This window comes from Sebastes fasciatus, chromosome 1, assembly GCF_043250625.1.
Source record: "Sebastes fasciatus isolate fSebFas1 chromosome 1, fSebFas1.pri, whole genome shotgun sequence".
Taxonomy (NCBI): domain Eukaryota; kingdom Metazoa; phylum Chordata; class Actinopteri; order Perciformes; family Sebastidae; genus Sebastes; species Sebastes fasciatus.
Window position 1 is genome coordinate 41,595,251 of NC_133795.1, and position 24,147 is coordinate 41,619,397.

Genomic DNA, 24,147 nt, shown 5'->3' on the forward strand with positions numbered 1-24,147 from the left:
AGAGCAGATGCCTCACCGACTCAGGCGCGCCACAACCTGGTCGGGGGCAAGTTGAGTGCGCCGACATGCCCCGGGAGTGCATCACGGACCTGACTGGGAGGATCTCGTGAGCCACCATCCATGACAGGTCCCGGAGTCTGTTTGGGAGAGCAGAATGGTTTACGTTGCGCCAAACTGTTTAGGGCTCGCCGAATGCGAGCCCGCGCACTGGACTCACTGGTTCCCTCTCCTGCACAACAGAAATCAGAGAGCGGTGGTTAGTTAAAATCTGCAACTCCTCGTGCTCAAGGTTAAAATGTCTTAAAAATGTCTGAATAAAATCATAGGCTGGGGGTAGGCTAAAAGACACGGGTACTCTAAGATCAGTGGGTAAAATCTTTAATCTCCTGAGGTAGGACCCCATCCAGAACTGTGTCATTGCTGCAGTCTTTGGGTTTCTGGATGGGGTTGTAGCAGCTTTGATGTGAATGGCCGTGTATCTGCTCCCTAAAAACAAATGAAGGTCCGGCACTCCTTTTCCTCCTTTCTCTTTCGACTTCTTCATCACGCTTCTCCTCAGACGTTCCCACTTGGACCCCCACAGGAAATAAAAATAATTAGCCTTTTCCATGTAAATGCAGCTCTTCAGTCACTTTATGGGTAAAAAGTGACAAAAGGGTTTGAGCTTCATTTCCCTGTTGGACTCTGGGTGTTGGCCTTGGACGCAGCTTTAGATCGGCTTCTGAGTCCTTAGGGGTTGATTGCAGAGCTATTGTTAAAAAAGAGACCTCATTTGGGGAATTGTGGGGGAAGACTCTGGCCTCCTCCACAGAGGAACTGTCTGAGGAGTGCCCAGCTCTTCCCCTCTTCCCTGACACAGCGGGAGAGTCAGGAGTCAATTCTGATGAAGGCCTCTTGGACTGCTGGGCATTGGGGAGGGGGGCATCATTGCTATCACTTTGTGACTTGTCTGTCTCATGTTCTGAACTAGCTCCGCCCTCTACCTGCATTGCCTCTTTTTTCCCACTACTCTCCATTGGTGGGGCACTTGCAGGCTCCTCCCCTTTTCCCTCCTCACCTGATCCCTGTTCTCCAATCACAGGATTTGGAGGGAGATTTGAATTTCCCAGCCCAGCCTCTTCGAATAGCTCTCTAAATGGTTGTTCCTGTCCACCATTTTGTTCCTTCTCATTCTTTTTATTTGCTTTTAGTTTGTTGGCAAAGGACTTTGGGCAATCTCTGAAGAGGTGATTTGTTTCTCCACAAAGGTTGCACTTTCTGCCATTGGTACACTGCTCAAAAGTATGACCAATTTCTCTGCACTTTCCGCACATTATCTGCTGACACGCTTCTGCCAGGTGCCCATGCTCACCACACTTGCGGCAGAGCTTTGGCTGGCCCTGGTAGTGGATGTAGCCCCTGTTGTTTCCCAGAACTACCATGGATGGCAGATGTTTCAGGCCTTGGAAGCCCTGGGGGTCCTGCCATTGTTGAATGGGGACCCTCCAAGCGCAATTCCAAATGCCATCCTCATCTCTCACCTTGGTAGCCTGGCCTTTAACAGTGCAATATCTACCCAGCCACAAACAAATGTCATCTGCATTCACTGTTTCATTGAACATTTTGACAATGACCATTTTAGAGGCATTGTCAGTCAGTTTCTCAACAGCAAAAACGGAAAACTGGGGTTTAACATTTTCGAAACGTGTCCAGAATTCCCTCAGTGCACTTGCAGTACAAAAGCTTACATCAAAACCTTTGTTAAGCGGAAGTGTCACAATACAATTTATTTCGTCAGGCCTAAAATTTAAAACTTTTTGAATAAGCTTCCTGGAGAAGTCGAGTCTCGACATCTCCAGGAGCCTTCCATCCTTTTCTTTAAATAAAAGGCGGACGCTGTGGTGCCTCCTGATGCCGGCATGGTTGGCCGACATGGTGGAGGCACCACACGTTTGAGGTTAAAAACTTCTGAAAAAACACTAAAAAATATCTAAAAACAAGACTAAAGGGACAACAGATAAAAAACCACTAAAACCAACAATAATAACTAAAGGAGCACTTACCTTCTCCTGTTTGGATCGGTGGAGATGTTGGTCCAACAGGGGCAGGTAAGGGGAAACCTCTGGTCCAATGTTATCCTGTGTGAATAATTGCAACTAAAACAGAGTTGAAATAAATTACACAGAAAGTGAAAATATCCTCCAAAATGATGAAAAAACAATACCACAAAAAGGGCAAAAGCTTTCCACCAACAGGAAGCGATCGCAGTCTTAGCCAAAAGGCCGAGAAGCGATGACCTCCAACTGTTTGCTGCCCGACCCCAGCTCCATGCACAGTTGTCACTTGTTGTGGTGCAGTACTTTTTATTTGGGCAAAACCATGGCTGCTGCTTAGCATCCCCGCCCAAGCCCTTCATGGTGAAGCAGCTAAATCTAGCTGAAGACAGCTTTTTTGTCTTTCACAAATGCACAAGGCTCAGCCAAACGGCAAAGCCTGCTAAAAATAGGTTTAACTCATTGGTGTCCCTCTCCACGGAAGTCTTTAGTAAAAGGCGAAAGACTTGTACGTTATGAAGAGAAACCAGAGTAAGTACAGCCCTATCTCGAGAGCAGTCCAAGACACTAGGTGTCCCAGTCAATGCGGTCACGGTAAGCCTCACTTGGCGTGCCACGTTCCAAATCCGAGGCCACACCCATTCCCCCACCCTGTCCCCCACTGTCACGGTGGCAATATTCCCTCTGGCCTGTTTTTTTTCTTCTGCCAATCAAAAGTGCAAGTCTAGCTGCATCTTTTTGAGGCTTTGTCTTGCTGCCGATTCGACGCTGCACTTTTCCCCCAGTTGTCACGGCTTATAGAGCCATTTCTGACTGAGACCCCCCAATGACGTTCTATATGGAACCTCAGTGAGGAGTCAACAGAGCCTTTTTTAGCCACGACTCCAGGCAGCAAAGACCACCATCCACTGTGACTCACGTGTCTTTCAGTGCAGTGTCAAATTGAGCGACTTGCCGCTCGGTTTGCGTTGGTATTTGGTTTTCCACAAGGTAGGAGAAGGGTGCACCGTTCCCAGCGGCACTGCAATACCGGGTCGATGCGTGGAGTGAATGGAGCAAGCCCCTTTTTCAGCTCCTGATGCTAAAAATCCGTTTAATATGTTGTCCCCTTATAGAGGACATATCAGATATTAAACTGATAAGAACAGATACTACACTTGATCTTAGCCAAAAGGCCGAGAAGCGATGACCTCCAACTGTTTGCTGCCCGACCCCAGCTCCATGCACAGTTGTCACTTGTTGTGGTGCAGTACTTTTTATTTGGGCAAAACCATGGCTGCTGCTTAGCATCCCCGCCCAAGCCCTTCATGGTGAAGCAGCTAAATCTAGCTGAAGACAGCTTTTTTGTCTTTCACAAATGCACAAGGCTCAGCCAAACGGCAAAGCCTGCTAAAAATAGGTTTAACTCATTGGTGTCCCTCTCCACGGAAGTCTTTAGTAAAAGGCGAAAGACTTGTACGTTATGAAGAGAAACCAGAGTAAGTACAGCCCTATCTCGAGAGCAGTCCAAGACACTAGGTGTCCCAGTCAATGCGGTCACGGTAAGCCTCACTTGGCGTGCCACGTTCCAAATCCGAGGCCACACCCATTCCCCCACCCTGTCCCCCACTGTCACGGTGGCAATATTCCGTCTGGCCTGTTTGTTTTTTTCTGCCAATCAAAAGTGCAAGTCTAGCTGCATCTTTTTGAGGCTTTGTCTTGCTGCCGATTCGACGCTGCACTTTTCCCCCAGTTGTCACAGCTTATAGAGCCATTTCTGACTGAGACCCCCCAATGACGTTCTATATGGAACCTCAGTGAGGAGTCAACAGAGCCTTTTTTAGCCACGACTCCAGGCAGCAAAGACCACCATCCACTGTGACTCACGTGTCTTTCAGTGCAGTGTCAAATTGAGCGACTTGCCGCTCAGTTTGCGTTGGTATTTGGTTTTCCACAAGGTAGGAGAAGGGTGCACCGTTCCCAGCGGCACTGCAATACCGGGTCGATGCGTGGAGTGAATGGAGCAAGCCCCTTTTTCAGCTCCTGATGCTAAAAATCCATTTAATATGTTGTCCCCTTATAGAGGACATATCAGATATTAAACTGATAAGAACAGATACTACACTTGATCTTAGCCAAAAGGCCGAGAAGCGATGACCTCCAACTGTTTGCTGCCCGACCCCAGCTCCATGCACAGTTGTCACTTGTTGTGGTGCAGTACTTTTTATTTGGGCAAAACCATGGCTGCTGCTTAGCATCCCCGCCCAAGCCCTTCATGGTGAAGCAGCTAAATCTAGCTGAAGACAGCTTTTTTGTCTTTCACAAATGCACAAGGCTCAGCCAAACGGCAAAGCCTGCTAAAAATAGGTTTAACTCATTGGTGTCCCTCTCCATGGAAGTCTTTCGTAAAAGGCGAAAGACTTGTACGTTATGAAGAGAAACCAGAGTAAGTACAGCCCTATCTCGAGAGCAGTCCAAGACACTAGGTGTCCCAGTCAATGCGGTCACGGTAAGCCTCACTTGGCGTGCCACGTTCCAAATCCGAGGCCACACCCATTCCCCCACCCTGTCCCCCACTGTCACGGTGGCAATATTCCGTCTGGCCTGTTTGTTTTTTTCTGCCAATCAAAAGTGCAAGTCTAGCTGCATCTTTTTGAGGCTTTGTCTTGCTGCCGATTCGACGCTGCACTTTTCCCCCAGTTGTCACAGCTTATAGAGCCATTTCTGACTGAGACCCCCCAATGACGTTCTATATGGAACCTCAGTGAGGAGTCAACAGAGCCTTTTTTAGCCACGACTCCAGGCAGCAAAGACCACCATCCACTGTGACTCACGTGTCTTTCAGTGCAGTGTCAAATTGAGCGACTTGCCGCTCGGTTTGCGTTGGTATTTGGTTTTCCACAAGGTAGGAGAAGGGTGCACCGTTCCCAGCGGCACTGCAATACCGGGTCGATGCGTGGAGTGAATGGAGCAAGCCCCTTTTTCAGCTCCTGATGCTAAAAATCCGTTTAATATGTTGTCCCCTTATAGAGGACATATCAGATATTAAACTGATAAGAACAGATACTACACTTGATCTTAGCCAAAAGGCCGAGAAGCGATGACCTCCAACTGTTTGCTGCCCGACCCCAGCTCCATGCACAGTTGTCACTTGTTGTGGTGCAGTACTTTTTATTTGGGCAAAACCATGGCTGCTGCTTAGCATCCCCGCCCAAGCCCTTCATGGTGAAGCAGCTAAATCTAGCTGAAGACAGCTTTTTTGTCTTTCACAAATGCACAAGGCTCAGCCAAACGGCAAAGCCTGCTAAAAATAGGTTTAACTCATTGGTGTCCCTCTCCACGGAAGTCTTTAGTAAAAGGCGAAAGACTTGTACGTTATGAAGAGAAACCAGAGTAAGTACAGCCCTATCTCGAGAGCAGTCCAAGACACTAGGTGTCCCAGTCAATGCGGTCACGGTAAGCCTCACTTGGCGTGCCACGTTCCAAATCCGAGGCCACACCCATTCCCCCACCCTGTCCCCCACTGTCACGGTGGCAATATTCCGTCTGGCCTGTTTGTTTTTTTCTGCCAATCAAAAGTGCAAGTCTAGCTGCATCTTTTTGAGGCTTTGTCTTGCTGCCGATTCGACGCTGCACTTTTCCCCCAGTTGTCACAGCTTATAGAGCCATTTCTGACTGAGACCCCCCAATGACGTTCTATATGGAACCTCAGTGAGGAGTCAACAGAGCCTTTTTTAGCCACGACTCCAGGCAGCAAAGACCACCATCCACTGTGACTCACGTGTCTTTCAGTGCAGTGTCAAATTGAGCGACTTGCCGCTCAGTTTGCGTTGGTATTTGGTTTTCCACAAGGTAGGAGAAGGGTGCACCGTTCCCAGCGGCACTGCAATACCGGGTCGATGCGTGGAGTGAATGGAGCAAGCCCCTTTTTCAGCTCCTGATGCTAAAAATCCATTTAATATGTTGTCCCCTTATAGAGGACATATCAGATATTAAACTGATAAGAACAGATACTACACTTGATCTTAGCCAAAAGGCCGAGAAGCGATGACCTCCAACTGTTTGCTGCCCGACCCCAGCTCCATGCACAGTTGTCACTTGTTGTGGTGCAGTACTTTTTATTTGGGCAAAACCATGGCTGCTGCTTAGCATCCCCGCCCAAGCCCTTCATGGTGAAGCAGCTAAATCTAGCTGAAGACAGCTTTTTTGTCTTTCACAAATGCACAAGGCTCAGCCAAACGGCAAAGCCTGCTAAAAATAGGTTTAACTCATTGGTGTCCCTCTCCATGGAAGTCTTTCGTAAAAGGCGAAAGACTTGTACGTTATGAAGAGAAACCAGAGTAAGTACAGCCCTATCTCGAGAGCAGTCCAAGACACTAGGTGTCCCAGTCAATGCGGTCACGGTAAGCCTGACTTGGCGTGCCACGTTCCAAATCCGAGGCCACACCCATTCCCCCACCCTGTCCCCGTGGCAATATTCCCTCTGGCCTGTTTTTTTTCTTCTGCCAATCAAAAGTGCAAGTCCAGCTGCATCTTTTTGAGGCTTTGTCTTGCTGCCGATTCGACGCTGCACTTTTCCCCCAGTTGTCACGGCTTATAGAGCCATTTCTGACTGAGACCCCCCAATGACGTTCTATATGGAACCTCAGTGAGGAGTCAACAGAGCCTTTTTTAGCCACGACTCCAGGCAGCAAAGACCACCATCCACTGTGACTCACGTGTCTTTCAGTGCAGTGTCAAATTGAGCGACTTGCCGCTCGGTTTGCGTTGGTATTTGGTTTTCCACAAGGTAGGAGAAGGGTGCACCGTTCCCAGCGGCACTGCAATACCGGGTCGATGCGTGGAGTGAATGGAGCAAGCCCCTTTTTCAGCTCCTGATGCTAAAAATCCGTTTAATATGTTGTCCCCTTATAGAGGACATATCAGATATTAAACTGATAAGAACAGATACTACACTTGATCTTAGCCAAAAGGCCGAGAAGCGATGACCTCCAACTGTTTGCTGCCCGACCCCAGCTCCATGCACAGTTGTCACTTGTTGTGGTGCAGTACTTTTTATTTGGGCAAAACCATGGCTGCTGCTTAGCATCCCCGCCCAAGCCCTTCATGGTGAAGCAGCTAAATCTAGCTGAAGACAGCTTTTTTGTCTTTCACAAATGCACAAGGCTCAGCCAAACGGCAAAGCCTGCTAAAAATAGGTTTAACTCATTGGTGTCCCTCTCCACGGAAATCTTTAGTAAAAGGCGAAAGACTTGTACGTTATGAAGAGAAACCAGAGTAAGTACAGCCCTATCTCGAGAGCAGTCCAAGACACTAGGTGTCCCAGTCAATGCGGTCACGGTAAGCCTCACTTGGCGTGCCACGTTCCAAATCCGAGGCCACACCCATTCCCCCACCCTGTCCCCCACTGTCACGGTGGCAATATTCCGTCTGGCCTGTTTGTTTTTTTCTGCCAATCAAAAGTGCAAGTCTAGCTGCATCTTTTTGAGGCTTTGTCTTGCTGCCGATTCGACGCTGCACTTTTCCCCCAGTTGTCACAGCTTATAGAGCCATTTCTGACTGAGACCCCCCAATGACGTTCTATATGGAACCTCAGTGAGGAGTCAACAGAGCCTTTTTTAGCCACGACTCCAGGCAGCAAAGACCACCATCCACTGTGACTCACGTGTCTTTCAGTGCAGTGTCAAATTGAGCGACTTGCCGCTCGGTTTGCGTTGGTATTTGGTTTTCCACAAGGTAGGAGAAGGGTGCACCGTTCCCAGCGGCACTGCAATACCGGGTCGATGCGTGGAGTGAATGGAGCAAGCCCCTTTTTCAGCTCCTGATGCTAAAAATCCATTTAATATGTTGTCCCCTTATAGAGGACATATCAGATATTAAACTGATAAGAACAGATACTACACTTGATCTTAGCCAAAAGGCCGAGAAGCGATGACCTCCAACTGTTTGCTGCCCGACCCCAGCTCCATGCACAGTTGTCACTTGTTGTGGTGCAGTACTTTTTATTTGGGCAAAACCATGGCTGCTGCTTAGCATCCCCGCCCAAGCCCTTCATGGTGAAGCAGCTAAATCTAGCTGAAGACAGCTTTTTTGTCTTTCACAAATGCACAAGGCTCAGCCAAACGGCAAAGCCTGCTAAAAATAGGTTTAACTCATTGGTGTCCCTCTCCACGGAAATCTTTAGTAAAAGGCGAAAGACTTGTACGTTATGAAGAGAAACCAGAGTAAGTACAGCCCTATCTCGAGAGCAGTCCAAGACACTAGGTGTCCCAGTCAATGCGGTCACGGTAAGCCTCACTTGGCGTGCCACGTTCCAAATCCGAGGCCACACCCATTCCCCCACCCTGTCCCCCACTGTCACGGTGGCAATATTCCGTCTGGCCTGTTTGTTTTTTTCTGCCAATCAAAAGTGCAAGTCTAGCTGCATCTTTTTGAGGCTTTGTCTTGCTGCCGATTCGACGCTGCACTTTTCCCCCAGTTGTCACAGCTTATAGAGCCATTTCTGACTGAGACCCCCCAATGACGTTCTATATGGAACCTCAGTGAGGAGTCAACAGAGCCTTTTTTAGCCACGACTCCAGGCAGCAAAGACCACCATCCACTGTGACTCACGTGTCTTTCAGTGCAGTGTCAAATTGAGCGACTTGCCGCTCGGTTTGCGTTGGTATTTGGTTTTCCACAAGGTAGGAGAAGGGTGCACCGTTCCCAGCGGCACTGCAATACCGGGTCGATGCGTGGAGTGAATGGAGCAAGCCCCTTTTTCAGCTCCTGATGCTAAAAATCCATTTAATATGTTGTCCCCTTATAGAGGACATATCAGATATTAAACTGATAAGAACAGATACTACACTTGATCTTAGCCAAAAGGCCGAGAAGCGATGACCTCCAACTGTTTGCTGCCCGACCCCAGCTCCATGCACAGTTGTCACTTGTTGTGGTGCAGTACTTTTTATTTGGGCAAAACCATGGCTGCTGCTTAGCATCCCCGCCCAAGCCCTTCATGGTGAAGCAGCTAAATCTAGCTGAAGACAGCTTTTTTGTCTTTCACAAATGCACAAGGCTCAGCCAAACGGCAAAGCCTGCTAAAAATAGGTTTAACTCATTGGTGTCCCTCTCCACGGAAGTCTTTAGTAAAAGGCGAAAGACTTGTACGTTATGAAGAGAAACCAGAGTAAGTACAGCCCTATCTCGAGAGCAGTCCAAGACACTAGGTGTCCCAGTCAATGCGGTCACGGTAAGCCTCACTTGGCGTGCCACGTTCCAAATCCGAGGCCACACCCATTCCCCCACCCTGTCCCCCACTGTCACGGTGGCAATATTCCGTCTGGCCTGTTTGTTTTTTTCTGCCAATCAAAAGTGCAAGTCTAGCTGCATCTTTTTGAGGCTTTGTCTTGCTGCCGATTCGACGCTGCACTTTTCCCCCAGTTGTCACAGCTTATAGAGCCATTTCTGACTGAGACCCCCCAATGACGTTCTATATGGAACCTCAGTGAGGAGTCAACAGAGCCTTTTTTAGCCACGACTCCAGGCAGCAAAGACCACCATCCACTGTGACTCACGTGTCTTTCAGTGCAGTGTCAAATTGAGCGACTTGCCGCTCGGTTTGCGTTGGTATTTGGTTTTCCACAAGGTAGGAGAAGGGTGCACCGTTCCCAGCGGCACTGCAATACCGGGTCGATGCGTGGAGTGAATGGAGCAAGCCCCTTTTTCAGCTCCTGATGCTAAAAATCCATTTAATATGTTGTCCCCTTATAGAGGACATATCAGATATTAAACTGATAAGAACAGATACTACACTTGATCTTAGCCAAAAGGCCGAGAAGCGATGACCTCCAACTGTTTGCTGCCCGACCCCAGCTCCATGCACAGTTGTCACTTGTTGTGGTGCAGTACTTTTTATTTGGGCAAAACCATGGCTGCTGCTTAGCATCCCCGCCCAAGCCCTTCATGGTGAAGCAGCTAAATCTAGCTGAAGACAGCTTTTTTGTCTTTCACAAATGCACAAGGCTCAGCCAAACGGCAAAGCCTGCTAAAAATAGGTTTAACTCATTGGTGTCCCTCTCCACGGAAGTCTTTCGTAAAAGGCGAAAGACTTGTACGTTATGAAGAGAAACCAGAGTAAGTACAGCCCTATCTCGAGAGCAGTCCAAGACACTAGGTGTCCCAGTCAATGCGGTCACGGTAAGCCTGACTTGGCGTGCCACGTTCCAAATCCGAGGCCACACCCATTCCCCCACCCTGTCCCCCACTGTCACGGTGGCAATATTCCCTCTAACCTGTTTTTTTTCTTCTGCCAATCAAAAGTGCAAGTCCAGCTGCATCTTTTTGAGGCTTTGTCTTGCTGCCGATTCGACGCTGCACTTTTCCCCCAGTTGTCACGGCTTATAGAGCCATTTCTGACTGAGACCCCCCAATGACGTTCTATATGGAACCTCAGTGAGGAGTCAACAGAGCCTTTTTTAGCCACGACTCCAGGCAGCAAAGACCACCATCCACTGTGACTCACGTGTCTTTCAGTGCAGTGTCAAATTGAGCGACTTGCCGCTCGGTTTGCGTTGGTATTTGGTTTTCCACAAGGTAGGAGAAGGGTGCACCGTTCCCAGCGGCACTGCAATACCGGGTCGATGCGTGGAGTGAATGGAGCAAGCCCCTTTTTCAGCTCCTGATGCTAAAAATCCGTTTAATATGTTGTCCCCTTATAGAGGACATATCAGATATTAAACTGATAAGAACAGATACTACACTTGATCTTAGCCAAAAGGCCGAGAAGCGATGACCTCCAACTGTTTGCTGCCCGACCCCAGCTCCATGCACAGTTGTCACTTGTTGTGGTGCAGTACTTTTTATTTGGGCAAAACCATGGCTGCTGCTTAGCATCCCCGCCCAAGCCCTTCATGGTGAAGCAGCTAAATCTAGCTGAAGACAGCTTTTTTGTCTTTCACAAATGCACAAGGCTCAGCCAAACGGCAAAGCCTGCTAAAAATAGGTTTAACTCATTGGTGTCCCTCTCCACGGAAATCTTTAGTAAAAGGCGAAAGACTTGTACGTTATGAAGAGAAACCAGAGTAAGTACAGCCCTATCTCGAGAGCAGTCCAAGACACTAGGTGTCCCAGTCAATGCGGTCACGGTAAGCCTCACTTGGCGTGCCACGTTCCAAATCCGAGGCCACACCCATTCCCCCACCCTGTCCCCCACTGTCACGGTGGCAATATTCCGTCTGGCCTGTTTGTTTTTTTCTGCCAATCAAAAGTGCAAGTCTAGCTGCATCTTTTTGAGGCTTTGTCTTGCTGCCGATTCGACGCTGCACTTTTCCCCCAGTTGTCACAGCTTATAGAGCCATTTCTGACTGAGACCCCCCAATGACGTTCTATATGGAACCTCAGTGAGGAGTCAACAGAGCCTTTTTTAGCCACGACTCCAGGCAGCAAAGACCACCATCCACTGTGACTCACGTGTCTTTCAGTGCAGTGTCAAATTGAGCGACTTGCCGCTCGGTTTGCGTTGGTATTTGGTTTTCCACAAGGTAGGAGAAGGGTGCACCGTTCCCAGCGGCACTGCAATACCGGGTCGATGCGTGGAGTGAATGGAGCAAGCCCCTTTTTCAGCTCCTGATGCTAAAAATCCATTTAATATGTTGTCCCCTTATAGAGGACATATCAGATATTAAACTGATAAGAACAGATACTACACTTGATCTTAGCCAAAAGGCCGAGAAGCGATGACCTCCAACTGTTTGCTGCCCGACCCCAGCTCCATGCACAGTTGTCACTTGTTGTGGTGCAGTACTTTTTATTTGGGCAAAACCATGGCTGCTGCTTAGCATCCCCGCCCAAGCCCTTCATGGTGAAGCAGCTAAATCTAGCTGAAGACAGCTTTTTTGTCTTTCACAAATGCACAAGGCTCAGCCAAACGGCAAAGCCTGCTAAAAATAGGTTTAACTCATTGGTGTCCCTCTCCACGGAAATCTTTAGTAAAAGGCGAAAGACTTGTACGTTATGAAGAGAAACCAGAGTAAGTACAGCCCTATCTCGAGAGCAGTCCAAGACACTAGGTGTCCCAGTCAATGCGGTCACGGTAAGCCTCACTTGGCGTGCCACGTTCCAAATCCGAGGCCACACCCATTCCCCCACCCTGTCCCCCACTGTCACGGTGGCAATATTCCGTCTGGCCTGTTTGTTTTTTTCTGCCAATCAAAAGTGCAAGTCTAGCTGCATCTTTTTGAGGCTTTGTCTTGCTGCCGATTCGACGCTGCACTTTTCCCCCAGTTGTCACAGCTTATAGAGCCATTTCTGACTGAGACCCCCCAATGACGTTCTATATGGAACCTCAGTGAGGAGTCAACAGAGCCTTTTTTAGCCACGACTCCAGGCAGCAAAGACCACCATCCACTGTGACTCACGTGTCTTTCAGTGCAGTGTCAAATTGAGCGACTTGCCGCTCGGTTTGCGTTGGTATTTGGTTTTCCACAAGGTAGGAGAAGGGTGCACCGTTCCCAGCGGCACTGCAATACCGGGTCGATGCGTGGAGTGAATGGAGCAAGCCCCTTTTTCAGCTCCTGATGCTAAAAATCCATTTAATATGTTGTCCCCTTATAGAGGACATATCAGATATTAAACTGATAAGAACAGATACTACACTTGATCTTAGCCAAAAGGCCGAGAAGCGATGACCTCCAACTGTTTGCTGCCCGACCCCAGCTCCATGCACAGTTGTCACTTGTTGTGGTGCAGTACTTTTTATTTGGGCAAAACCATGGCTGCTGCTTAGCATCCCCGCCCAAGCCCTTCATGGTGAAGCAGCTAAATCTAGCTGAAGACAGCTTTTTTGTCTTTCACAAATGCACAAGGCTCAGCCAAACGGCAAAGCCTGCTAAAAATAGGTTTAACTCATTGGTGTCCCTCTCCACGGAAGTCTTTAGTAAAAGGCGAAAGACTTGTACGTTATGAAGAGAAACCAGAGTAAGTACAGCCCTATCTCGAGAGCAGTCCAAGACACTAGGTGTCCCAGTCAATGCGGTCACGGTAAGCCTCACTTGGCGTGCCACGTTCCAAATCCGAGGCCACACCCATTCCCCCACCCTGTCCCCCACTGTCACGGTGGCAATATTCCGTCTGGCCTGTTTGTTTTTTTCTGCCAATCAAAAGTGCAAGTCTAGCTGCATCTTTTTGAGGCTTTGTCTTGCTGCCGATTCGACGCTGCACTTTTCCCCCAGTTGTCACAGCTTATAGAGCCATTTCTGACTGAGACCCCCCAATGACGTTCTATATGGAACCTCAGTGAGGAGTCAACAGAGCCTTTTTTAGCCACGACTCCAGGCAGCAAAGACCACCATCCACTGTGACTCACGTGTCTTTCAGTGCAGTGTCAAATTGAGCGACTTGCCGCTCGGTTTGCGTTGGTATTTGGTTTTCCACAAGGTAGGAGAAGGGTGCACCGTTCCCAGCGGCACTGCAATACCGGGTCGATGCGTGGAGTGAATGGAGCAAGCCCCTTTTTCAGCTCCTGATGCTAAAAATCCATTTAATATGTTGTCCCCTTATAGAGGACATATCAGATATTAAACTGATAAGAACAGATACTACACTTGATCTTAGCCAAAAGGCCGAGAAGCGATGACCTCCAACTGTTTGCTGCCCGACCCCAGCTCCATGCACAGTTGTCACTTGTTGTGGTGCAGTACTTTTTATTTGGGCAAAACCATGGCTGCTGCTTAGCATCCCCGCCCAAGCCCTTCATGGTGAAGCAGCTAAATCTAGCTGAAGACAGCTTTTTTGTCTTTCACAAATGCACAAGGCTCAGCCAAACGGCAAAGCCTGCTAAAAATAGGTTTAACTCATTGGTGTCCCTCTCCACGGAAGTCTTTCGTAAAAGGCGAAAGACTTGTACGTTATGAAGAGAAACCAGAGTAAGTACAGCCCTATCTCGAGAGCAGTCCAAGACACTAGGTGTCCCAGTCAATGCGGTCACGGTAAGCCTGACTTGGCGTGCCACGTTCCAAATCCGAGGCCACACCCATTCCCCCACCCTGTCCCCCACTGTCACGGTGGCAATATTCCCTCTAACCTGTTTTTTTTCTTCTGCCAATCAAAAGTGCAAGTCCAGCTGCATCTTTTTGAGGCTTTGTCTTGCTGCCGATTCGACGCTGCACTTTTCCCCCAGTTGTCACGGCTTATAGAGCCATTTCTGACTGAGACCCCCCAATGACGTTCTATATGGAACCTCAGTGAGGAGTCAACAGAGCCTTTTTTAGCCACGACTCCAGGCAGCAAAGACCACCATCCACTGTGACTCACGTGTCTTTCAGTGCAGTGTCAAATTGAGCGACTTGCCGCTCGGTTTGCGTTGGTATTTGGTTTTCCACAAGGTAGGAGAAGGGTGCACCGTTCCCAGCGGCACTGCAATACCGGGTCGATGCGTGGAGTGAATGGAGCAAGCCCCTTTTTCAGCTCCTGATGCTAAAAATCCGTTTAATATGTTGTCCCCTTATAGAGGACATATCAGATATTAAACTGATAAGAACAGATACTACACTTGATCTTAGCCAAAAGGCCGAGAAGCGATGACCTCCAACTGTTTGCTGCCCGACCCCAGCTCCATGCACAGTTGTCACTTGTTGTGGTGCAGTACTTTTTATTTGGGCAAAACCATGGCTGCTGCTTAGCATCCCCGCCCAAGCCCTTCATGGTGAAGCAGCTAAATCTAGCTGAAGACAGCTTTTTTGTCTTTCACAAATGCACAAGGCTCAGCCAAACGGCAAAGCCTGCTAAAAATAGGTTTAACTCATTGGTGTCCCTCTCCACGGAAATCTTTAGTAAAAGGCGAAAGACTTGTACGTTATGAAGAGAAACCAGAGTAAGTACAGCCCTATCTCGAGAGCAGTCCAAGACACTAGGTGTCCCAGTCAATGCGGTCACGGTAAGCCTCACTTGGCGTGCCACGTTCCAAATCCGAGGCCACACCCATTCCCCCACCCTGTCCCCCACTGTCACGGTGGCAATATTCCGTCTGGCCTGTTTGTTTTTTTCTGCCAATCAAAAGTGCAAGTCTAGCTGCATCTTTTTGAGGCTTTGTCTTGCTGCCGATTCGACGCTGCACTTTTCCCCCAGTTGTCACAGCTTATAGAGCCATTTCTGACTGAGACCCCCCAATGACGTTCTATATGGAACCTCAGTGAGGAGTCAACAGAGCCTTTTTTAGCCACGACTCCAGGCAGCAAAGACCACCATCCACTGTGACTCACGTGTCTTTCAGTGCAGTGTCAAATTGAGCGACTTGCCGCTCGGTTTGCGTTGGTATTTGGTTTTCCACAAGGTAGGAGAAGGGTGCACCGTTCCCAGCGGCACTGCAATACCGGGTCGATGCGTGGAGTGAATGGAGCAAGCCCCTTTTTCAGCTCCTGATGCTAAAAATCCATTTAATATGTTGTCCCCTTATAGAGGACATATCAGATATTAAACTGATAAGAACAGATACTACACTTGATCTTAGCCAAAAGGCCGAGAAGCGATGACCTCCAACTGTTTGCTGCCCGACCCCAGCTCCATGCACAGTTGTCACTTGTTGTGGTGCAGTACTTTTTATTTGGGCAAAACCATGGCTGCTGCTTAGCATCCCCGCCCAAGCCCTTCATGGTGAAGCAGCTAAATCTAGCTGAAGACAGCTTTTTTGTCTTTCACAAATGCACAAGGCTCAGCCAAACGGCAAAGCCTGCTAAAAATAGGTTTAACTCATTGGTGTCCCTCTCCACGGAAGTCTTTCGTAAAAGGCGAAAGACTTGTACATTATGAAGAGAAACCAGAGTAAGTACAGCCCTATCTCGAGAGCAGTCCAAGACACTAGGTGTCCCAGTCAATGCGGTCACGGTAAGCCTGACTTGGCGTGCCACGTTCCAAATCCGAGGCCACACCCATTCCCCCACCCTGTCCCCCACTGTCACGGTGGCAATATTCCCTCTGGCCTGTTTTTTTTCTTCTGCCAATCAAAAGTGCAAGTCCAGCTGCATCTTTTTGAGGCTTTGTCTTGCTGCCGATTCGACGCTGCACTTTTCCCCCAGTTGTCACGGCTTATAGAGCCATTTCTGACTGAGACCCCCCAATGACGTTCTATATGGAACCTCAGTGAGGAGTCAACAGAGCCTTTTTTAGCCACGACTCCAGGCAGCAAAGACCACCATCCACTGTGACTCACGTGTCTTTCAGTGCAGTGTCAAATTGAGCGACTTGCCGCTCGGTTTGCGTTGGTATTTGGTTTTCCACAAGGTAGGAGAAGGGTGCACCGTTCCCAGCGGCACTGCAATACCGGGTCGATGCGTGGAGTGAATGGAGCAAGCCCCTTTTTCAGCTCCTGATGTTAAAAATCCATTTAATATGTTGTCCCCTTATAGAGCACATATCAGATATTAAACTGATAAGAACAGATACTACACTTGATCTTAGCCAAAAGGCCGAGAAGCGATGACCTCCAACTGTTTGCTGCCCGACCCCAGCTCCATGCACAGTTGTCACTTGTTGTGGTGCAGTACTTTTTATTTGGGCAAAACCATGGCTGCTGCTTAGCATCCCCGCCCAAGCCCTTCATGGTGAAGCAGCTAAATCTAGCTGAAGACAGCTTTTTTGTCTTTCACAAATGCACAAGGCTCAGCCAAACGGCAAAGCCTGCTAAAAATAGGTTTAACTCATTGGTGTCCCTCTCCACGGAAATCTTTAGTAAAAGGCGAAAGACTTGTACGTTATGAAGAGAAACCAGAGTAAGTACAGCCCTATCTCGAGAGCAGTCCAAGACACTAGGTGTCCCAGTCAATGCGGTCACGGTAAGCCTCACTTGGCGTGCCACGTTCCAAATCCGAGGCCACACCCATTCCCCCACCCTGTCCCCCACTGTCACGGTGGCAATATTCCGTCTGGCCTGTTTGTTTTTTTCTGCCAATCAAAAGTGCAAGTCTAGCTGCATCTTTTTGAGGCTTTGTCTTGCTGCCGATTCGACGCTGCACTTTTCCCCCAGTTGTCACAGCTTATAGAGCCATTTCTGACTGAGACCCCCCAATGACGTTCTATATGGAACCTCAGTGAGGAGTCAACAGAGCCTTTTTTAGCCACGACTCCAGGCAGCAAAGACCACCATCCACTGTGACTCACGTGTCTTTCAGTGCAGTGTCAAATTGAGCGACTTGCCGCTCGGTTTGCGTTGGTATTTGGTTTTCCACAAGGTAGGAGAAGGGTGCACCGTTCCCAGCGGCACTGCAATACCGGGTCGATGCGTGGAGTGAATGGAGCAAGCCCCTTTTTCAGCTCCTGATGCTAAAAATCCATTTAATATGTTGTCCCCTTATAGAGGACATATCAGATATTAAACTGATAAGAACAGATACTACACTTGATCTTAGCCAAAAGGCCGAGAAGCGATGACCTCCAACTGTTTGCTGCCCGACCCCAGCTCCATGCACAGTTGTCACTTGTTGTGGTGCAGTACTTTTTATTTGGGCAAAACCATGGCTGCTGCTTAGCATCCCCGCCCAAGCCCTTCATGGTGAAGCAGCTAAATCTAGCTGAAGACAGCTTTTTTGTCTTTCACAAATGCACAAGGCTCAGCCAAACGGCAAAGCCTGCTAAAAATAGGTTTAACTCATTGGTGTCCCTCTCCACGGAAATCTTTAGTAAAAGGCGAAAGACTTGTACGTTATGAAGAGAAACCAGAGTAAGTACAGCCCTATCTCGAGAGCAGTCCAAGACACTAGGTGTCCCAGTCAATGCGGTCACGGTAAGCCTCACTTGGCGTGCCACGTTCCAAATCCGAGGCCACACCCATTCCCCCACCCTGTCCCCCACTGTCACGGTGGCAATATTCCGTCTGGCCTGTTTGTTTTTTTCTGCCAATCAAAAGTGCAAGTCTAGCTGCATCTTTTTGAGGCTTTGTCTTGCTGCCGATTCGACGCTGCACTTTTCCCCCAGTTGTCACAGCTTATAGAGCCATTTCTGACTGAGACCCCCCAATGACGTTCTATATGGAACCTCAGTGAGGAGTCAACAGAGCCTTTTTTAGCCACGACTCCAGGCAGCAAAGACCACCATCCACTGTGACTCACGTGTCTTTCAGTGCAGTGTCAAATTGAGCGACTTGCCGCTCGGTTTGCGTTGGTATTTGGTTTTCCACAAGGTAGGAGAAGGGTGCACCGTTCCCAGCGGCACTGCAATACCGGGTCGATGCGTGGAGTGAATGGAGCAAGCCCCTTTTTCAGCTCCTGATGCTAAAAATCCATTTAATATGTTGTCCCCTTATAGAGGACATATCAGATATTAAACTGATAAGAACAGATACTACACTTGATCTTAGCCAAAAGGCCGAGAAGCGATGACCTCCAACTGTTTGCTGCCCGACCCCAGCTCCATGCACAGTTGTCACTTGTTGTGGTGCAGTACTTTTTATTTGGGCAAAACCATGGCTGCTGCTTAGCATCCCCGCCCAAGCCCTTCATGGTGAAGCAGCTAAATCTAGCTGAAGACAGCTTTTTTGTCTTTCACAAATGCACAAGGCTCAGCCAAACGGCAAAGCCTGCTAAAAATAGGTTTAACTCATTGGTGTCCCTCTCCACGGAAGTCTTTCGTAAAAGGCGAAAGACTTGTACGTTATGAAGAGAAACCAGAGTAAGTACAGCCCTATCTCGAGAGCAGTCCAAGACACTAGGTGTCCCAGTCAATGCGGTCACGGTAAGCCTGACTTGGCGTGCCACGTTCCAAATCCGAGGCCACACCCATTCCCCCACCCTGTCCCCCACTGTCACGGTGGCAATATTCCCTCTGGCCTGTTTTTTTTCTTCTGCCAATCAAAAGTGCAAGTCCAGCTGCATCTTTTTGAGGCTTTGTCTTGCTGCCGATTCGACGCTGCACTTTTCCCCCAGTTGTCACGGCTTATAGAGCCATTTCTGACTGAGACCCCCCAATGACGTTCTATATGGAACCTCAGTGAGGAGTCAACAGAGCCTTTTTTAGCCACGACTCCAGGCAGCAAAGACCACCATCCACTGTGACTCACGTGTCTTTCAGTGCAGTGTCAAATTGAGCGACTTGCCGCTCGGTTTGCGTTGGTATTTGGTTTTCCACAAGGTAGGAGAAGGGTGCACCGTTCCCAGCGGCACTGCAATACCGGGTCGATGCGTGGAGTGAATGGAGCAAGCCCCTTTTTCAGCTCCTGATGCTAAAAATCCGTTTAATATGTTGTCCCCTTATAGAGGACATATCAGATATTAAACTGATAAGAACAGATACTACCTTGATCTTAGCCAAAAGGCCGAGAAGCGATGACCTCCAACTGTTTGCTGCCCGACCCCAGCTCCATGCACAGTTGTCACTTGTTGTGGTGCAGTACTTTTTATTTGGGCAAAACCATGGCTGCTGCTTAGCATCCCCGCCCAAGCCCTTCATGGTGAAGCAGCTAAATCTAGCTGAAGACAGCTTTTTTGTCTTTCACAAATGCACAAGGCTCAGCCAAACGGCAAAGCCTGCTAAAAATAGGTTTAACTCATTGGTGTCCCTCTCCACGGAAGTCTTTAGTAAAAGGCGAAAGACTTGTACGTTATGAAGAGAAACCAGAGTAAGTACAGCCCTATCTCGAGAGCAGTCCAAGACACTAGGTGTCCCAGTCAATGCGGTCACGGTAAGCCTCACTTGGCGTGCCACGTTCCAAATCCGAGGCCACACCCATTCCCCCACCCTGTCCCCCACTGTCACGGTGGCAATATTCCGTCTGGCCTGTTTTTTTTTTTCTGCCAATCAAAAGTGCAAGTCTAGCTGCATCTTTTTGAGGCTTTGTCTTGCTGCCGATTCGACGCTGCACTTTTCCCCCAGTTGTCACGGCTTATAGAGCCATTTCTGACTGAGACCCCCCCAATGACGTTCTATATGGAACCTCAGTGAGGAGTCAACAGAGCCTTTTTTAGCCACGACTCCAGGCAGCAAAGACCACCATCCACTGTGACTCACGTGTCTTTCAGTGCAGTGTCAAATTGAGCGACTTGCCGCTCAGTTTGCGTTGGTATTTGGTTTTCCACAAGGTAGGAGAAGGGTGCACCGTTCCCAGCGGCACTGCAATACCGGGTCGATGCGTGGAGTGAATGGAGCAAGCCCCTTTTTCAGCTCCTGATGCTAAAAATCCGTTTAATATGTTGTCCCCTTATAGAGGACATATCAGATATTAAACTGATAAGAACAGATACTACACTTGATCTTAGCCAAAAGGCCGAGAAGCGATGACCTCCAACTGTTTGCTGCCCGACCCCAGCTCCATGCACAGTTGTCACTTGTTGTGGTGCAGTACTTTTTATTTGGGCAAAACCATGGCTGCTGCTTAGCATCCCCGCCCAAGCCCTTCATGGTGAAGCAGCTAAATCTAGCTGAAGACAGCTTTTTTGTCTTTCACAAATGCACAAGGCTCAGCCAAACGGCAAAGCCTGCTAAAAATAGGTTTAACTCATTGGTGTCCCTCTCCACGGAAGTCTTTAGTAAAAGGCGAAAGACTTGTACGTTATGAAGAGAAACCAGAGTAAGTACAGCCCTATCTCGAGAGCAGTCCAAGACACTAGGTGTCCCAGTCAATGCGGTCACGGTAAGCCTCACTTGGCGTGCCACGTTCCAAATCCGAGGCCACACCCATTCCCCCACCCTGTCCCCCACTGTCACGGTGGCAATATTCCCTCTGGCCTGTTTTTTTTCTTCTGCCAATCAAAAGTGCAAGTCTAGCTACATCTTTTTGAGGCTTTGTCTTGCTGCCGATTCGACGCTGCACTTTTCCCCCAGTTGTCACAGCTTATAGAGCCATTTCTGACTGAGACCCCCCAATGACGTTCTATATGGAACCTCAGTGAGGAGTCAACAGAGCCTTTTTTAGCCACGACTCCAGGCAGCAAAGACCACCATCCACTGTGACTCACGTGTCTTTCAGTGCAGTGTCAAATTGAGCGACTTGCCGCTCAGTTTGCGTTCGTATTTGGTTTTCCACAAGCTAGGAGAAGGGTGCACCGTTCCCAGCGGCACTGCAATACCGGGTCGATGCGTGGAGTGAATGGAGCAAGCACCTTTTTCAGCTCCTGATGCAAAAAATCCGTTTAATATGTTGTCCCCTTATAGAGGACATATCAGATATTAAACTGATAAGAACAGATACTACACTTGATCTTAGCCAAAAGGCCGAGAAGCGATGACCTCCAACTGTTTGCTGCCCGACCCCAGCTCCATGCACAGTTGTCACTTGTTGTGGTGCAGTACTTTTTATTTGGGCAAAACCATGGCTGGTGCTTAGCATCCCCGCCCAAGCCCTTCATGGTGAAGCAGCTAAATCTAGCTGAAGACAGCTTTTTTGTCTTTCACAAATGCACAAGGCTCAGCCAAACGGCAAAGCCTGCTAAAAATAGGTTTAACTCATTGGTGTCCCTCTCCACGGAAGTCTTTAGTAAAAGGCGAAAGACTTGTACGTTATGAAGAGAAACCAGAGTAAGTACAGCCCTATCTCGAGAGCAGTCCAAGACACTAGGTGTCCCAGTCAATGCGGTCACGGTAAGCCTCACTTGGCGTGCCACGTTCCAAATCCGAGGCCACACCCATTCCCCCACCCTGTCCCCCACTGTCACGGTGGCAATATTCCGTCTGGCCTGTTTGTTTTTTTCTGCCAATCAAAAGTGCAAGTCTAGCTGCATCTTTTTGAGGCTTTGTCTTGCTGCCGATTCGACGCTGCACTTTTCCCCCAGTTGTCACGGCTTATAGAGCCATTTCTGACTGAGACCCCCCAATGACGTTCTATATGGAACCTCAGTGAGGAGTCAACAGAGCCTTTTTTAGCCACGACTCCAGGCAGCAAAGACCACCATCCACTGTGACTCACGTGTCTTTCAGTGCAGTGTCAAATTGAGCGACTTGCCGCTCAGTTTGCGTTGGTATTTGGTTTTCCACAAGGTAGGAGAAGGGTGCACCGTTCCCAGCGGCACTGCAATACCGGGTCGATGCGTGGAGTGAATGGAGCAAGCCCCTTTTTCAGCTCCTGATGCTAAAAATCCGTTTAATATGTTGTCCCCTTATAGAGGACATATCAGATATTAAACTGATAAGAACAGATACTACACTTGATCTTAGCCAAAAGGCCGAGAAGCGATGACCTCCAACTGTTTGCTGCCCGACCCCAGCTCCATGCACAGTTGTCACTTGTTGTGGTGCAGTACTTTTTATTTGGGCAAAACCATGGCTGCTGCTTAGCATCCCCGCCCAAGCCCTTCATGGTGAAGCAGCTAAATCTAGCTGAAGACAGCTTTTTTGTCTTTCACAAATGCACAAGGCTCAGCCAAACGGCAAAGCCTGCTAAAAATAGGTTTAACTCATTGGTGTCCCTCTCCACGGAAATCTTTAGTAAAAGGCGAAAGACTTGTACGTTATGAAGAGAAACCAGAGTAAGTACAGCCCTATCTCGAGAGCAGTCCAAGACACTAGGTGTCCCAGTCAATGCGGTCACGGTAAGCCTCACTTGGCGTGCCACGTTCCAAATCCGAGGCCACACCCATTCCCCCACCCTGTCCCACATTGTCACGGTGGCAATATTCCGTCTGGCCTGTTTGTTTTTTTCTGCCAATCAAAAGTGCAAGTCTAGCTACATCTTTTTGAGGCTTTGTCTTGCTGCCGATTCGACGCTGCACTTTTCCCCCAGTTGTCACAGCTTATAGAGCCATTTCTGACTGAGACCCCCCAATGACGTTCTATATGGAACCTCAGTGAGGAGTCAACAGAGCCTTTTTTAGCCACGACTCCAGGCAGCAAAGACCACCATCCACTGTGACTCACGTGTCTTTCAGTGCAGTGTCAAATTGAGCGACTTGCCGCTCAGTTTGCGTTCGTATTTGGTTTTCCACAAGCTAGGAGAAGGGTGCACCGTTCCCAGCGGCACTGCAATACCGGGTCGATGCGTGGAGTGAATGGAGCAAGCACCTTTTTCAGCTCCTGATGCAAAAAATCCGTTTAATATGTTGTCCCCTTATAGAGGACATATCAGATATTAAACTGATAAGAACAGATACTACACTTGATCTTAGCCAAAAGGCCGAGAAGCGATGACCTCCAACTGTTTGCTGCCCGACCCCAGCTCCATGCACAGTTGTCACTTGTTGTGGTGCAGTACTTTTTATTTGGGCAAAACCATGGCTGCTGCTTAGCATCCCCGCCCAAGCCCTTCATGGTGAAGCAGCTAAATCTAGCTGAAGACAGCTTTTTTGTCTTTCACAAATGCACAAGGCTCAGCCAAACGGCAAAGCCTGCTAAAAATAGGTTTAACTCATTGGTGTCCCTCTCCACGGAAGCCTTTAGTAAAAGGCGAAAGACTTGTACGTTATGAAGAGAAACCAGAGTAAGTACAGCCCTATCTCGAGAGCAGTCCAAGACACTAGGTGTCCCAGTCAATGCGGTCACGGTAAGCCTCACTTGGCGTGCCACGTTCCAAATCCGAGGCCACACCCATTCCCCCACCCTGTCCCCCACTGTCACGGTGGCAATATTCCGTCTGGCCTGTTTTTTTTTTTCTGCCAATCAAAAGTGCAAGTCTAGCTGCATCTTTTTGAGGCTTTGTCTTGCTGCCGATTCGACGCTGCACTTTTCCCCCAGTTGTCACGGCTTATAGAGCCATTTCTGACTGAGACCCCCCAATGACGTTCTATATGGAACCTCAGTGAGGAGTCAACAGAGCCTTTTTTAGCCACGACTCCAGGCAGCAAAGACCACCATCCACTGTGACTCACGTGTCTTTCAGTGCAGTGTCAAATTGAGTGACTTGCCGCTCAGTTTGCGTTGGTATTTGGTTTTCCACAAGGTAGGAGAAGGGTGCACCGTTCCCAGCGGCACTGCAATACCGGGTCGATGCGTGGAGTGAATGGAGCAAGCCCCTTTTTCAGCTCCTGATGCTAAAAATCCGTTTAATATGTTGTCCCCTTATAGAGGACATATCAGATATTAAACTGATAAGAACAGATACTACACTTGATCTTAGCCAAAAGGCCGAGAAGCGATGACCTCCAACTGTTTGCTGCCCGACCCCAGCTCCATGCACAGTTGTCACTTGTTGTGGTGCAGTACTTTTTATTTGGGCAAAACCATGGCTGCTGCTTAGCAT

At 48.7% G+C, this 24,147-nt stretch overlaps 1 long non-coding RNA gene and 46 other non-coding genes across 47 annotated transcripts; all 47 read right to left on the reverse strand.

Moving 5' to 3' along the window:
* Window positions 1-1,170: 1,170 nt before the first annotated feature.
* LOC141775752 (uncharacterized) lies at window positions 1,171-2,375 on the reverse strand. The gene is made up of 2 exons (XR_012595674.1): window positions 2,204-2,375; window positions 1,171-2,117 (listed from the first exon to the last, which is right to left on the reverse strand). It is a non-coding gene; the product is annotated as an uncharacterized LOC141775752 (long non-coding RNA).
* Window positions 2,376-2,451: 76 nt separating this feature from the next.
* Window positions 2,452-2,568, reverse strand: LOC141779798 (U5 spliceosomal RNA). Its single transcript, XR_012596435.1, has one exon. It is a non-coding gene; the product is annotated as a U5 spliceosomal RNA (small nuclear RNA).
* A 461-nt stretch (window positions 2,569-3,029) lies between these two features.
* LOC141779259 (U2 spliceosomal RNA) lies at window positions 3,030-3,220 on the reverse strand. Its single transcript, XR_012596244.1, has one exon. It is a non-coding gene; the product is annotated as a U2 spliceosomal RNA (small nuclear RNA).
* Window positions 3,221-3,398: 178 nt separating this feature from the next.
* Window positions 3,399-3,515, reverse strand: LOC141779801 (U5 spliceosomal RNA). The gene has a single exon (XR_012596436.1). It is a non-coding gene; the product is annotated as a U5 spliceosomal RNA (small nuclear RNA).
* A 461-nt stretch (window positions 3,516-3,976) lies between these two features.
* On the reverse strand, window positions 3,977-4,167 carry LOC141779113 (U2 spliceosomal RNA). The gene has a single exon (XR_012596201.1). It is a non-coding gene; the product is annotated as a U2 spliceosomal RNA (small nuclear RNA).
* A 178-nt stretch (window positions 4,168-4,345) lies between these two features.
* On the reverse strand, window positions 4,346-4,462 carry LOC141780464 (U5 spliceosomal RNA). The gene has a single exon (XR_012596664.1). It is a non-coding gene; the product is annotated as a U5 spliceosomal RNA (small nuclear RNA).
* A 461-nt stretch (window positions 4,463-4,923) lies between these two features.
* LOC141779265 (U2 spliceosomal RNA) lies at window positions 4,924-5,114 on the reverse strand. Its single transcript, XR_012596245.1, has one exon. It is a non-coding gene; the product is annotated as a U2 spliceosomal RNA (small nuclear RNA).
* Window positions 5,115-5,292: 178 nt separating this feature from the next.
* On the reverse strand, window positions 5,293-5,409 carry LOC141779805 (U5 spliceosomal RNA). The gene has a single exon (XR_012596438.1). It is a non-coding gene; the product is annotated as a U5 spliceosomal RNA (small nuclear RNA).
* Window positions 5,410-5,870: 461 nt separating this feature from the next.
* On the reverse strand, window positions 5,871-6,061 carry LOC141779119 (U2 spliceosomal RNA). The gene has a single exon (XR_012596203.1). It is a non-coding gene; the product is annotated as a U2 spliceosomal RNA (small nuclear RNA).
* Window positions 6,062-6,239: 178 nt separating this feature from the next.
* Window positions 6,240-6,356, reverse strand: LOC141780468 (U5 spliceosomal RNA). The gene has a single exon (XR_012596666.1). It is a non-coding gene; the product is annotated as a U5 spliceosomal RNA (small nuclear RNA).
* Window positions 6,357-6,807: 451 nt separating this feature from the next.
* LOC141779271 (U2 spliceosomal RNA) lies at window positions 6,808-6,998 on the reverse strand. Its single transcript, XR_012596246.1, has one exon. It is a non-coding gene; the product is annotated as a U2 spliceosomal RNA (small nuclear RNA).
* Window positions 6,999-7,176: 178 nt separating this feature from the next.
* LOC141780274 (U5 spliceosomal RNA) lies at window positions 7,177-7,293 on the reverse strand. Its single transcript, XR_012596602.1, has one exon. It is a non-coding gene; the product is annotated as a U5 spliceosomal RNA (small nuclear RNA).
* Window positions 7,294-7,754: 461 nt separating this feature from the next.
* On the reverse strand, window positions 7,755-7,945 carry LOC141779131 (U2 spliceosomal RNA). The gene has a single exon (XR_012596207.1). It is a non-coding gene; the product is annotated as a U2 spliceosomal RNA (small nuclear RNA).
* A 178-nt stretch (window positions 7,946-8,123) lies between these two features.
* On the reverse strand, window positions 8,124-8,240 carry LOC141780279 (U5 spliceosomal RNA). The gene has a single exon (XR_012596605.1). It is a non-coding gene; the product is annotated as a U5 spliceosomal RNA (small nuclear RNA).
* A 461-nt stretch (window positions 8,241-8,701) lies between these two features.
* Window positions 8,702-8,892, reverse strand: LOC141779134 (U2 spliceosomal RNA). The gene has a single exon (XR_012596208.1). It is a non-coding gene; the product is annotated as a U2 spliceosomal RNA (small nuclear RNA).
* Window positions 8,893-9,070: 178 nt separating this feature from the next.
* Window positions 9,071-9,187, reverse strand: LOC141779808 (U5 spliceosomal RNA). Its single transcript, XR_012596439.1, has one exon. It is a non-coding gene; the product is annotated as a U5 spliceosomal RNA (small nuclear RNA).
* Window positions 9,188-9,648: 461 nt separating this feature from the next.
* Window positions 9,649-9,839, reverse strand: LOC141779141 (U2 spliceosomal RNA). The gene has a single exon (XR_012596209.1). It is a non-coding gene; the product is annotated as a U2 spliceosomal RNA (small nuclear RNA).
* A 178-nt stretch (window positions 9,840-10,017) lies between these two features.
* On the reverse strand, window positions 10,018-10,134 carry LOC141780377 (U5 spliceosomal RNA). Its single transcript, XR_012596638.1, has one exon. It is a non-coding gene; the product is annotated as a U5 spliceosomal RNA (small nuclear RNA).
* Window positions 10,135-10,595: 461 nt separating this feature from the next.
* LOC141779276 (U2 spliceosomal RNA) lies at window positions 10,596-10,786 on the reverse strand. Its single transcript, XR_012596247.1, has one exon. It is a non-coding gene; the product is annotated as a U2 spliceosomal RNA (small nuclear RNA).
* A 178-nt stretch (window positions 10,787-10,964) lies between these two features.
* Window positions 10,965-11,081, reverse strand: LOC141780287 (U5 spliceosomal RNA). Its single transcript, XR_012596607.1, has one exon. It is a non-coding gene; the product is annotated as a U5 spliceosomal RNA (small nuclear RNA).
* Window positions 11,082-11,542: 461 nt separating this feature from the next.
* LOC141779146 (U2 spliceosomal RNA) lies at window positions 11,543-11,733 on the reverse strand. The gene has a single exon (XR_012596210.1). It is a non-coding gene; the product is annotated as a U2 spliceosomal RNA (small nuclear RNA).
* A 178-nt stretch (window positions 11,734-11,911) lies between these two features.
* LOC141780291 (U5 spliceosomal RNA) lies at window positions 11,912-12,028 on the reverse strand. The gene has a single exon (XR_012596608.1). It is a non-coding gene; the product is annotated as a U5 spliceosomal RNA (small nuclear RNA).
* Window positions 12,029-12,489: 461 nt separating this feature from the next.
* On the reverse strand, window positions 12,490-12,680 carry LOC141779150 (U2 spliceosomal RNA). The gene has a single exon (XR_012596211.1). It is a non-coding gene; the product is annotated as a U2 spliceosomal RNA (small nuclear RNA).
* Window positions 12,681-12,858: 178 nt separating this feature from the next.
* LOC141779810 (U5 spliceosomal RNA) lies at window positions 12,859-12,975 on the reverse strand. Its single transcript, XR_012596444.1, has one exon. It is a non-coding gene; the product is annotated as a U5 spliceosomal RNA (small nuclear RNA).
* A 461-nt stretch (window positions 12,976-13,436) lies between these two features.
* On the reverse strand, window positions 13,437-13,627 carry LOC141779155 (U2 spliceosomal RNA). The gene has a single exon (XR_012596212.1). It is a non-coding gene; the product is annotated as a U2 spliceosomal RNA (small nuclear RNA).
* A 178-nt stretch (window positions 13,628-13,805) lies between these two features.
* LOC141780386 (U5 spliceosomal RNA) lies at window positions 13,806-13,922 on the reverse strand. The gene has a single exon (XR_012596641.1). It is a non-coding gene; the product is annotated as a U5 spliceosomal RNA (small nuclear RNA).
* A 461-nt stretch (window positions 13,923-14,383) lies between these two features.
* LOC141779282 (U2 spliceosomal RNA) lies at window positions 14,384-14,574 on the reverse strand. Its single transcript, XR_012596248.1, has one exon. It is a non-coding gene; the product is annotated as a U2 spliceosomal RNA (small nuclear RNA).
* A 178-nt stretch (window positions 14,575-14,752) lies between these two features.
* LOC141780298 (U5 spliceosomal RNA) lies at window positions 14,753-14,869 on the reverse strand. Its single transcript, XR_012596610.1, has one exon. It is a non-coding gene; the product is annotated as a U5 spliceosomal RNA (small nuclear RNA).
* Window positions 14,870-15,330: 461 nt separating this feature from the next.
* On the reverse strand, window positions 15,331-15,521 carry LOC141779159 (U2 spliceosomal RNA). The gene has a single exon (XR_012596214.1). It is a non-coding gene; the product is annotated as a U2 spliceosomal RNA (small nuclear RNA).
* Window positions 15,522-15,699: 178 nt separating this feature from the next.
* On the reverse strand, window positions 15,700-15,816 carry LOC141780442 (U5 spliceosomal RNA). Its single transcript, XR_012596656.1, has one exon. It is a non-coding gene; the product is annotated as a U5 spliceosomal RNA (small nuclear RNA).
* Window positions 15,817-16,277: 461 nt separating this feature from the next.
* On the reverse strand, window positions 16,278-16,468 carry LOC141779665 (U2 spliceosomal RNA). Its single transcript, XR_012596384.1, has one exon. It is a non-coding gene; the product is annotated as a U2 spliceosomal RNA (small nuclear RNA).
* A 178-nt stretch (window positions 16,469-16,646) lies between these two features.
* Window positions 16,647-16,763, reverse strand: LOC141780303 (U5 spliceosomal RNA). The gene has a single exon (XR_012596612.1). It is a non-coding gene; the product is annotated as a U5 spliceosomal RNA (small nuclear RNA).
* Window positions 16,764-17,224: 461 nt separating this feature from the next.
* LOC141779165 (U2 spliceosomal RNA) lies at window positions 17,225-17,415 on the reverse strand. Its single transcript, XR_012596215.1, has one exon. It is a non-coding gene; the product is annotated as a U2 spliceosomal RNA (small nuclear RNA).
* A 178-nt stretch (window positions 17,416-17,593) lies between these two features.
* On the reverse strand, window positions 17,594-17,710 carry LOC141780307 (U5 spliceosomal RNA). The gene has a single exon (XR_012596615.1). It is a non-coding gene; the product is annotated as a U5 spliceosomal RNA (small nuclear RNA).
* Window positions 17,711-18,171: 461 nt separating this feature from the next.
* On the reverse strand, window positions 18,172-18,362 carry LOC141779167 (U2 spliceosomal RNA). The gene has a single exon (XR_012596216.1). It is a non-coding gene; the product is annotated as a U2 spliceosomal RNA (small nuclear RNA).
* A 178-nt stretch (window positions 18,363-18,540) lies between these two features.
* On the reverse strand, window positions 18,541-18,657 carry LOC141780391 (U5 spliceosomal RNA). Its single transcript, XR_012596642.1, has one exon. It is a non-coding gene; the product is annotated as a U5 spliceosomal RNA (small nuclear RNA).
* A 461-nt stretch (window positions 18,658-19,118) lies between these two features.
* Window positions 19,119-19,308, reverse strand: LOC141779678 (U2 spliceosomal RNA). Its single transcript, XR_012596390.1, has one exon. It is a non-coding gene; the product is annotated as a U2 spliceosomal RNA (small nuclear RNA).
* A 178-nt stretch (window positions 19,309-19,486) lies between these two features.
* Window positions 19,487-19,603, reverse strand: LOC141779819 (U5 spliceosomal RNA). The gene has a single exon (XR_012596446.1). It is a non-coding gene; the product is annotated as a U5 spliceosomal RNA (small nuclear RNA).
* A 462-nt stretch (window positions 19,604-20,065) lies between these two features.
* On the reverse strand, window positions 20,066-20,256 carry LOC141779297 (U2 spliceosomal RNA). Its single transcript, XR_012596251.1, has one exon. It is a non-coding gene; the product is annotated as a U2 spliceosomal RNA (small nuclear RNA).
* Window positions 20,257-20,434: 178 nt separating this feature from the next.
* Window positions 20,435-20,551, reverse strand: LOC141779826 (U5 spliceosomal RNA). The gene has a single exon (XR_012596447.1). It is a non-coding gene; the product is annotated as a U5 spliceosomal RNA (small nuclear RNA).
* Window positions 20,552-21,012: 461 nt separating this feature from the next.
* LOC141779486 (U2 spliceosomal RNA) lies at window positions 21,013-21,203 on the reverse strand. The gene has a single exon (XR_012596323.1). It is a non-coding gene; the product is annotated as a U2 spliceosomal RNA (small nuclear RNA).
* Window positions 21,204-21,381: 178 nt separating this feature from the next.
* On the reverse strand, window positions 21,382-21,498 carry LOC141779831 (U5 spliceosomal RNA). Its single transcript, XR_012596448.1, has one exon. It is a non-coding gene; the product is annotated as a U5 spliceosomal RNA (small nuclear RNA).
* A 461-nt stretch (window positions 21,499-21,959) lies between these two features.
* Window positions 21,960-22,150, reverse strand: LOC141779303 (U2 spliceosomal RNA). Its single transcript, XR_012596252.1, has one exon. It is a non-coding gene; the product is annotated as a U2 spliceosomal RNA (small nuclear RNA).
* A 178-nt stretch (window positions 22,151-22,328) lies between these two features.
* Window positions 22,329-22,445, reverse strand: LOC141780312 (U5 spliceosomal RNA). The gene has a single exon (XR_012596619.1). It is a non-coding gene; the product is annotated as a U5 spliceosomal RNA (small nuclear RNA).
* A 461-nt stretch (window positions 22,446-22,906) lies between these two features.
* Window positions 22,907-23,097, reverse strand: LOC141779491 (U2 spliceosomal RNA). Its single transcript, XR_012596327.1, has one exon. It is a non-coding gene; the product is annotated as a U2 spliceosomal RNA (small nuclear RNA).
* Window positions 23,098-23,275: 178 nt separating this feature from the next.
* LOC141780195 (U5 spliceosomal RNA) lies at window positions 23,276-23,392 on the reverse strand. Its single transcript, XR_012596581.1, has one exon. It is a non-coding gene; the product is annotated as a U5 spliceosomal RNA (small nuclear RNA).
* A 461-nt stretch (window positions 23,393-23,853) lies between these two features.
* LOC141779310 (U2 spliceosomal RNA) lies at window positions 23,854-24,044 on the reverse strand. The gene has a single exon (XR_012596255.1). It is a non-coding gene; the product is annotated as a U2 spliceosomal RNA (small nuclear RNA).
* Window positions 24,045-24,147: the final 103 nt, after the last annotated feature.